The 8,395-nt window shown below is 50.6% G+C and overlaps 1 protein-coding gene and 1 long non-coding RNA gene across 3 annotated transcripts in view; both read right to left on the minus strand.

Annotated features, from left to right (window-relative positions):
• Positions 1–392, minus strand: part of GARRE1 (granule associated Rac and RHOG effector 1) — an 82,440-nt gene extending 82,048 nt beyond the window's left edge. Inside the window, exon 1 of one of the 2 annotated variants that reach the window (XM_034639328.1) lies at positions 303–392. The gene's annotated coding sequence lies outside the window, so the exon portion shown is untranslated. The remainder of the gene's footprint in view (positions 1–302) is intronic. The other variant, XM_034639327.1, reaches the window with a different exon arrangement.
• Positions 393–1,749: 1,357 nt separating this feature from the next.
• LOC117795215 lies at positions 1,750–8,395 on the minus strand. The gene is made up of 2 exons (XR_004619099.1): positions 3,703–8,395; positions 1,750–2,711 (listed from the first exon to the last, which is right to left on the minus strand). It is a non-coding gene; the product is annotated as an uncharacterized LOC117795215 (long non-coding RNA).

An 8,395-nucleotide genomic window follows, 5' to 3' on the forward strand; every position in this document is an offset into this window, starting at 1 on the left:
GAGGGAGCGCCCCCGCCCCTCCCATCCCGCGTCTGCAGGGTCCCGCGGCACCCCCGGTCCCGGGCACGAGCCGGCAGGCCCCTCCGGGCTTCCGTCCGCCCGGCCAGCGCCCCCAGAGCCCGGCGTCCTCCACAGCAGACGGGCAAGGGGCGGGAGCCCATGGCCCCGCGGCCCCGCAGCCCCAAGGGGAGCGGCGCCCCGCGAGCTCGTCCCGTCACCAGCCCCGGCCGCAGCCCACCGGCCACCCCCTAGCCCGCCCGCCTGCCTGCGCCAGGGAGCGCCCGCTCGCGCCCGCTCCTCACCTGCGACGCGCCTCGGCCCCCAGCGCACCGCCCGGACCGGCTGTGTACACCGGAAGTGACGTCTCCGGGCCGGCCCCGCCCCCGCCCCAGGCGGACGCCGGAGTGGCTGCGGACCCGGGGCCTCGAAGCCGACCCCTCTCGCGCGAGCCGGGAGGGGGCGGCCTTGAGCTTCCTACCCCAGGTGACGAGGACCTCCCGGTGGGACAGCTAGGGCGGGGGTTGAGGACCGGCGTCCAGAGCCCAAAGGGCCACCCCCATCCTCCACTACGGCTTGGCCCTAGGGCGGGCGGCGTTAGCTGCGTCCTCACGTATTTATTATTGAAATAGAATACTAAAATATTGAGTGCTTACTGGATGCCCGGTCCTGACAGGCACAGTAGGGACCGCGTAATGAATGCCCTCGCCCTCATAGGTTTATTCTCTAGTGGAAACACAATGAAAATTGTCACAAGTACACGTGATGAGATAGTGCCAGCTGTGGCAAGTGGTAGCAGGGGAAAGTGGAAGAGGCAGGGGGGAGAGAGTCCCCTGACCTAGTGTAGGAGGGAGATCAGGGAATTCTTCCCCCAGGAAATAGAGCAGGAGTTGAGGTCCTAAAGAGGAGAAGGAAGAAAACAACTTGGAGAAGCAGAGAGGTAATCATGGTTAGGACAGAAGAAACAGCAGGTGTCTTCAATGGCTTTGTGTTTAAGAAACTAGGGTAGTAAGATCTTGCCTGAGAGCTTTGGGGAACTAGTAAATTTTAAGCAAGGGGTGATTCTACCATACTTGCGGGCTTAAAGGGATTACTTGGGCTACTGTTGCAGGGAAGGACTAGAGAGGGGGAGGCAAGAGTGGATGTAGATTTCTTTACCCATGTTCATAGCAGCATTTATTCCTGAGAGTCAAAAAGGTGGAAGCAAGCCAGATGTCCATTGATGGATGAGTGGATAAACAAAATATGGTCTATCCATGCATCGGAATATTACTCAGCCTTAAAAAGGAGGGAAATTCTGACACATGCTACAAATGTATGAACCATGAAACATTATACTAAGTAATAAATAAGCCAGTCACAAAAGGACAAATATTCTACAATTCCACTTATATGAGATACCTAGAGTAGGCAAGTTCATAGAGACAGCAAGTAGAAGGCAGTTGTCAGGGAGTGGGGAGAGGGGGGCACGGGGAGTTTGTATTTAATGGGAATAGTGTCTCAGTGTGCGAAGATAAGTTCTGGAGATGAATGTAGTGCTGATGCACAACCACATCAAAACTATCCTTAAAATGGCTAAAGTGGTGAGTTGTGTGTATAAAATATATGTCAGGAGGCTATTTTGATGGTCCAAGCAAAAAATGATTCTGATTTAGACCAGGGCTTTCAAAATGTTGTTGTTGTTGGACTTCTATTAGAAAACAAGTTTGAATATCACCTAGATTTAATTAATAAATTACATACAAGCATGCCTCATTTTAATATGTTTCCTTTTATTGCAATTTGCAGAAACAACATTTTTTACAAATTGAACGTTCGTGGCAACTCTGCGTAGAGCAGTCTATGGGTGCCGTTTTTCCAACAGCATTTGCTCACTTTGTGTCTCTATGCACATTTTGGTCATTCTCCCAATATTTCAAACTTTTTCATTATTATTTTATTTGTTATGGTTATCTATGATCAGTGATTATGACTCAAAGAAAGCTCAGATGATGGTTGGCACTTTATTAAGTTTGGGCTGGTTTTTGTTGTTGTTGTTGTTGTTTTGAGAAAGAGTGGGAGGGGAAGGGCAGAAAGAAGAGAGAGGGAGCATCTTAGGTAGTCTCCATGCCCACGACCTGAGATCATGACCTGAGCCGAAATCAAGAGTTGGACACTTAACTGACTGAGCCACCCAGGCGCCCCAGCAATAAAGTATTTTTTAATTAAGGTATATATGTTGTTTTCTTAGACATAATGTTATTCCACACTTAGCTATAGTCTTGTGTAAACATAACTTTCATATGCACTGTAACAAACATAAAATTCATTTGACTCACTTTATTGCAATATTGGCTTAATTATGGTGGTCTGGAACCAAATCTGGAAATGTCCAGGTGTGCCCATATATCCACTACACTACTCATATACTATTTACATTATGTAACAGAAATAAAGAATTTTAAAAGACTAGAAAGAAAGCAGTCTATATAGAAGTTCTAATATTTTCTTCCTGTACTCTAATAGACGGCTTTCTTACACTAGTGGGTATGTGAACCTCACTGGGAAATCCACTCACAGACTATGGTGGTGACATCAGGGAGTAAAGCCAATGCAAGTCAGTGATGAAATGGATATGGAGGGTCAGGAAGAGAAGGGAATCCTGGATTTCTCCTCTCTGGGACAAACCATTGTAGTGGTAACACTCAGTGCTGGGAAGTTCCTGAAGACCGCATCTGGAAGGGTGGAAGATAGAAAGAAGGCCATGAGTTCTGCTGTGAACATGAAATCAAGGAGGATGCCCCAAGGAGGCACTTCGGGAAGAGGGTCTGGAGCTTAGGAGAGTGCCGGGGATGTCACTGGGGCTTAGGTGGGTGACGAAGCTGTGGGGAGGAGCTGAACATGAGTTTAGGTCGAGGGGAGATTTTTTAGTGCTTTTGTTTCATTTTGTTTTAAGTAAACTCTACGCCCAATATGGGGCTTGAACTCAGGACCCTAGATCAAGAGTCTCATGCTCCACCAGCTGAACCAGGCAGGTGCCCGTTTGGAGATTGTTTTTGTAAAGTGGAAGAAATTTAAACACATTTCAATGCCAGAGAAGAGGATCCCGTTAACAGAAAGAGGCTGAGTATACAGTAGAGACATATGGTCATTTTGTGAGGTTCTGAAAAGGCTCCAGAGGGTCTAAGATGCTTTGCAGCAGGGGCATCTGCAAAGCTTAGTCGGTTGAGCATCCAACTCTTGGTTTTGGCTGAGGTCGTGATCTCAGGGTCATGGGTTCAGGCCCCCATCAGGCTCTGTGCTGCTGGGCATGGAGCCTGCTTGAGATTCTCTCTCTCCTTCTCTAAAAAAAAAATTGCTTTGCAGCAGAGAGAGAGGGGAGCTTGAGGACAGAGGTGTGAGGAGAGTAAGAAAGATCTGAAGGCAGAAAGGGGAGTAGAAGGGGAAATGTGGTCAAAGTTACAGCTTGCACTGAGGATCTATTTCAGGTTGATAGTCATTAATTCAGAGTAGAGCCCTCTTCCCTAGGAAGTGACTTCCCCCAGCAGCCTTCAGGTCAAAGGGAAGAAGGTGAAGCGAGGATTCATCTGGCAGTTGAATACAGAGAGTGGAGCAAAGTGTTACAGACGTGATGGGCTTGGAACCCAAGCTACAAGAGGAGAGACGTGAGGCGGGAGAATACAGCTGGGTTGGAGGAAGTGTCTCTGGGTGCTGGGTTCTTCTTACCTGTGGAGGCTTCTATGTGGGCCAACTGTGGTTCCTGCAGTTTCAGGACACACCTGTCCACCATTTGGAGGTCCTCCTAGCTCCTAACACAGGCCCCAGGTGCCTCTAGTGGCTGTGTCAGAAGCACGTGGTAAACACTGCCTGAGACTTTAGGAGGCTCCTTCCACACGTGGCAGGCTCTGATGCACGTGCTTAACCACTGCTGTTCTCTTCACTCCAAGCCTCATGGTCCCAAAGTGATGTGCTGGAAACTCCTTGTGCCCAGCTCTATCTGGGCCCCTTCTATAGACTTCCATTCAGGACCAGGAGGTTCTAGAGACCCATTCTGCCATGTATGTGGTTCTTTTTTCTTGTCTTTGGTTTCTTTTCATTGAAGTATAATCAACGTAGTGTTATATTCGGTTTGGGTCATATTTGGGCTCGGTGTGAATGTTGTCAACCTTGGGGCCCTTCTGTGGTGCTCTGAGTGCCAGGCCATCTTGGACTTCTCAAGCTTACTTGAGGACATTTTGTACTGTGCACATCTCAACTCTGCTTTGCAAGTACTTCTATGGCTATCATACCTACCTCCTAGAGGTTTGAAGGATTTGGTTTCCTTCATCAAATACACATATATATGGAGAAGGAGGGAAAAAACATCCACGTACCCACAGACAGGTCTGAGACATTGGTCATGTCATGTCACCTCTTCATTCCAAGCTCCCGTGCACAGGAGTGCCAAGAAAAGAGGATGGAGCCCACAGGGTCTAGAGATGGAGACAAGGCCCTCCTGGGGTCCCCACGTTTTCAGGGACAGAAGCTGTGATCCTTCAGCTCTGCAGAGAGGTCTGTGATTGGACCCTTAACACGCACAAAGGGATAGGATAGCATCCCAGAGACCACCAGACCAGCACCTCAATTTGCCACTTAGGAGGCCAAGAAGGCACAGGCCGGGAACAGGGTCTCTTCCTGAATCCACCTGACCCCCTGTGTATCTGGTTAGAGGCACAGTTGGTGGGAGCCAGATCCCATGGAAGGAATGAGAGCCTTGGAGGTCATCACCGTGGGAAGTGAGAACAAAATTTCAGGAGTTCCTCAGTGACAGAAGAGCTCTGCGTTAGGGAGATGGGTCAGAGATGCACTTTGACCTTGGTATGAGATGCCTCTCTTTGCTGAGGAAAAAAAGAAAAGCAGAGTCACATTCCTAACATGAAAAGCTGCAGAATACAGACATCCACACAGAGGGGCTCATGAGGAATGAGAGAACTAATTTCTTAAACAGCCAAGGTTATTACTGTTGGCTTATGCGTTCTTCGTGGCAGTAGAAGCCAGGGCTCCCAGGCTGGGCTTTTACATGTTAGTTTTAGCGGGCATGTCTGAAAGAAGAGCCTTCAGGGAAGGGATTATCCGAGCCAAGTTTTGGAGGGTGGGGCAGGGGGCAATGAGGTTGGTTTGGAGAGAGTACCTTTTCTCCTCTACTTTACTGGTCTCCCCTGGGCAGAGTGTGAATGCTGCAATATGGACCAGGAGCCCCAGGAAGGGTAGCTGCATTCCAGAATCCACAGGATTGGGGAGCTAGTCTAGAGAGGGCTGGCCAGACGTTCTGGACACGGAGCAACCGGCTGTCTGCTGGGCATGGAGAGAGGCTGGGGCGAGGCCAGTCTAGTCTAGCTTGAGTGGCGTGGCCCAAGCAGGAAAGGGGGAGAGGGCGGCATGAGTCATGTGCTGAAGGGGAAACTTCTCCCCCAGTCTCCAGACTGCTTCCCTGAGGAAGTCACTCCCCACCCCTCCCTTTCCCCTGTGTGTAAGCATCTGAGCATCCTGGTCTCCTTTCTTCACTGGCTGGAAATGGTCATGCTGTGGCCAAGAGGCCCTTGCCAGGAAGAGCCATCTGCTTCTGTCCACCCACACCTCTAAGATCCCAGGTTGCTTTTCATTGTTCTGCGGGGCTGGGGCCAGCCAGCATTCTGGAAGATCCCTGATGGGGGGGGCTGGACCCCAGGAGTCCAGGCCCCTTCCCCTGTAGCCAGGACAGGAGGCCTGGTACCATAGGGAACATGCAAGATACAGGCAGGACAAGCTGCCGGGGGCTCCTGGGGGCTCTTTGGGGCTGGGTGAAACAGAGGTGCCTGGGTTATGTGGAGGGGTTGGGGGGGAGCTGCTGGAGGGACTAGGGACCACCCTGGCGGCTATGCCCACCACAGTGATCAGCTGTGAAGGTCTCACAGTGGAGAGGCGTGTATTCCAGGCCGCACAGACTTCCAAGGGGTCCAAGGGCTCATAGGCAGGAAAGGACGGTATGCTGGGGAGGGAACCAGGCAAGCTTCTGGTACTGGTACTGGTACTGGTACTGGTACTGGTGAAGCCTTAGGTACTATGGCCTTCGGGTCAAGTTATCCTGAAAGCCAGGGTCGGCTCTCCATTGCCGACAGAGCCAAGGCCCTACTCTCCTCAGGTTCCTGTATGCGAACCGGCCGTGGACACTGCCCTTGCTCAGAAGGTCTCTGCCGTGGTTCTGGTCCGGCAAGACGTGTCTCCCAAGAACAGCGAGAGAAGAGTTGCGGAGTCGATTCCGTGGCCTGTGGAAAGTTCAGCCTCAAACCCTCGTTGGGAGTTCTGAACAATTACGTTGATGAAAATCCCCCTCAGATGTGTACAGCCATCAGGGGGCCAAGATGGAGGGGCCTGAGAGACCTTCTCCGGTCCATCCTGTCGAAGAAAGCAGAACTCTGTCCCCTTTCTTGTGCGGGCGACTTTCTTTTGGTTATCGAAACGTAATAACCCCACCTCCTCGTCACGGAAACAAGAGGGGATTTATTAGCCCTAACAAAAAGGGCACTGTGGCCACTAGAATGGCCGTCCTTGGCCGCCGTCCTGATGCCCGGGAGTAACTCACAGACTGCTACCCTGCCACTTGCGTGCACCCTCGGACCCCGTGGCGAGGACGGCCTCAGGAGCTGGGTCTTCTTTTCTGCAACACATTGTGCTGGAGCCCTCCAGCCTGACAACCCTGATGGTCCTGTCTGGCCCCACTTAGAGATCTCTACGTGTGGTTGCCCCTAGTTACGGTCCAGTTAGGGCGTTTCAAGTGGGTCTTCAAGCGCTAGCAAGCAGGGGCAGTGAACTGCCATGGGCTGAATTTCTAGTGGTGATGGTGATGTGTGAGACCTTAGCGACTGGCCGCAGAACCCCGACTCCCTTCCAAAGAGTTGTGGGATGATGTAGGTGCTGGAGGGCAGGGGCACATAAGCTTCAGACAAGCTGGCTGCTTCCCACGTGCAGTTTGGACAAGCAGGTGTTCCAGCCAGGTCAGAAAGCAGTGGATGTTTGAGTGATGAGATACGACAGGGGGCCTTCCCCCTCCCCAGCAACCCCCACTCACTCCATGGGGAGAGATGGGCTCAGGGCCCAGACCCCCAGGCTTCTCACTGCCGGGCAATGGGGCACCTAACCTTAACCCTAACCCGCACAGCTGCCAAGTACTCGTGCCTTCCATTTAGGGGCAAAGCTGGGCAGAACCAAATCACTTTTTTAAGCCAAGTTATTAGAAATATCTGGGGAAAGGCTGAGTTGATACACTACGATTTGGCTCCTAACCTAGAATGATTTCTCGACCATGAAACATTGCTGGTAAAGTGCAAAACAATGAAACACAGTCACTCTGAGGGTCAGTAGCATCCAGTTCTGAGCCAACAGTGAGGACTGAGGAGGGAGCCGACAAAAATAAAAGCCACCTTTCACTTGCCAAAGCTCTGAGCTTCGACCAGAATCACCAAGGAGATTGGGCTGATTGAAAGGGAGCCAGGTAGCCCTCAGCATATATGGAGAAACCCTGGAAGTAAAAAAAAACATCACCTCACACAAAGCCTATCAGATCAGTAAAAAGAATTGAGATTACCCGTGATCTCATAAAACTGGCAATTCAAGCTGATTCCACATCTCCCCAGGTGCAGTGACAGGCAAATCCAAGAGAACCATGAGTCCAGAAGCTGTCACAAGTTGGCCCCCCTCCCAGAACAGGCCTATGGTCATGAGGGTCTTTAAAGCATGACCTCATGGGCCTCCTCCTCCTCCTCCAGGAAGCCTGCTCTGAAATCCCCAGCTGTCTACTTTCCCCGTTACAGTATTTATCCCACAAAACTGTAAGTTTTGCCCTTTCAGGGCTGTGAGCTTAGACAACGTTCATCTCATACTCAGCCAACTCTCCAGCACTGGGTGCTGCATATAGCAAACAGCAGGCGTTCACGAAGTGGCTTCCTCACTTAGTCACCACGTGTCTGAGCACCTACTATGGGCCAGGCACTGTGCCTGGTACTGGGGATGGAGTGGTGAATAAGACAAAAGCGATCCTTCGGCTCATTTGAGGGGGTAGACTGAGTTGAACAAACAAGAGCCACAAAGAGCAATCTAACACAAACATGCAAGCACAATGAGAACCTGTTGCAGTGAAGAAAAAAATGCCAGGAGACTTGCAAGGAGAGCTTAACAGATTCTGGAAGGTCCTGGAAAGCATCCCTGAAAATGTAATGTTTAAACTGGCATTTGAAGAATGAGAAGCAATTAAAGTTGACCCTTGAACAGCACAGGTTTGAACTGTGTGGGCCCACTTACAGGTGAATTTTTTACAACACGGTTCTGGATTTTCTCTTATGATTCCTTTTTTTTTTTTTTTTAAGATTTTATTTATTTATTTGAGACAGAGAGAGCCCGAGCA

This window comes from Ailuropoda melanoleuca, chromosome 12 (genome assembly GCF_002007445.2).
Source record: "Ailuropoda melanoleuca isolate Jingjing chromosome 12, ASM200744v2, whole genome shotgun sequence".
NCBI classification, from domain to species: domain Eukaryota; kingdom Metazoa; phylum Chordata; class Mammalia; order Carnivora; family Ursidae; genus Ailuropoda; species Ailuropoda melanoleuca.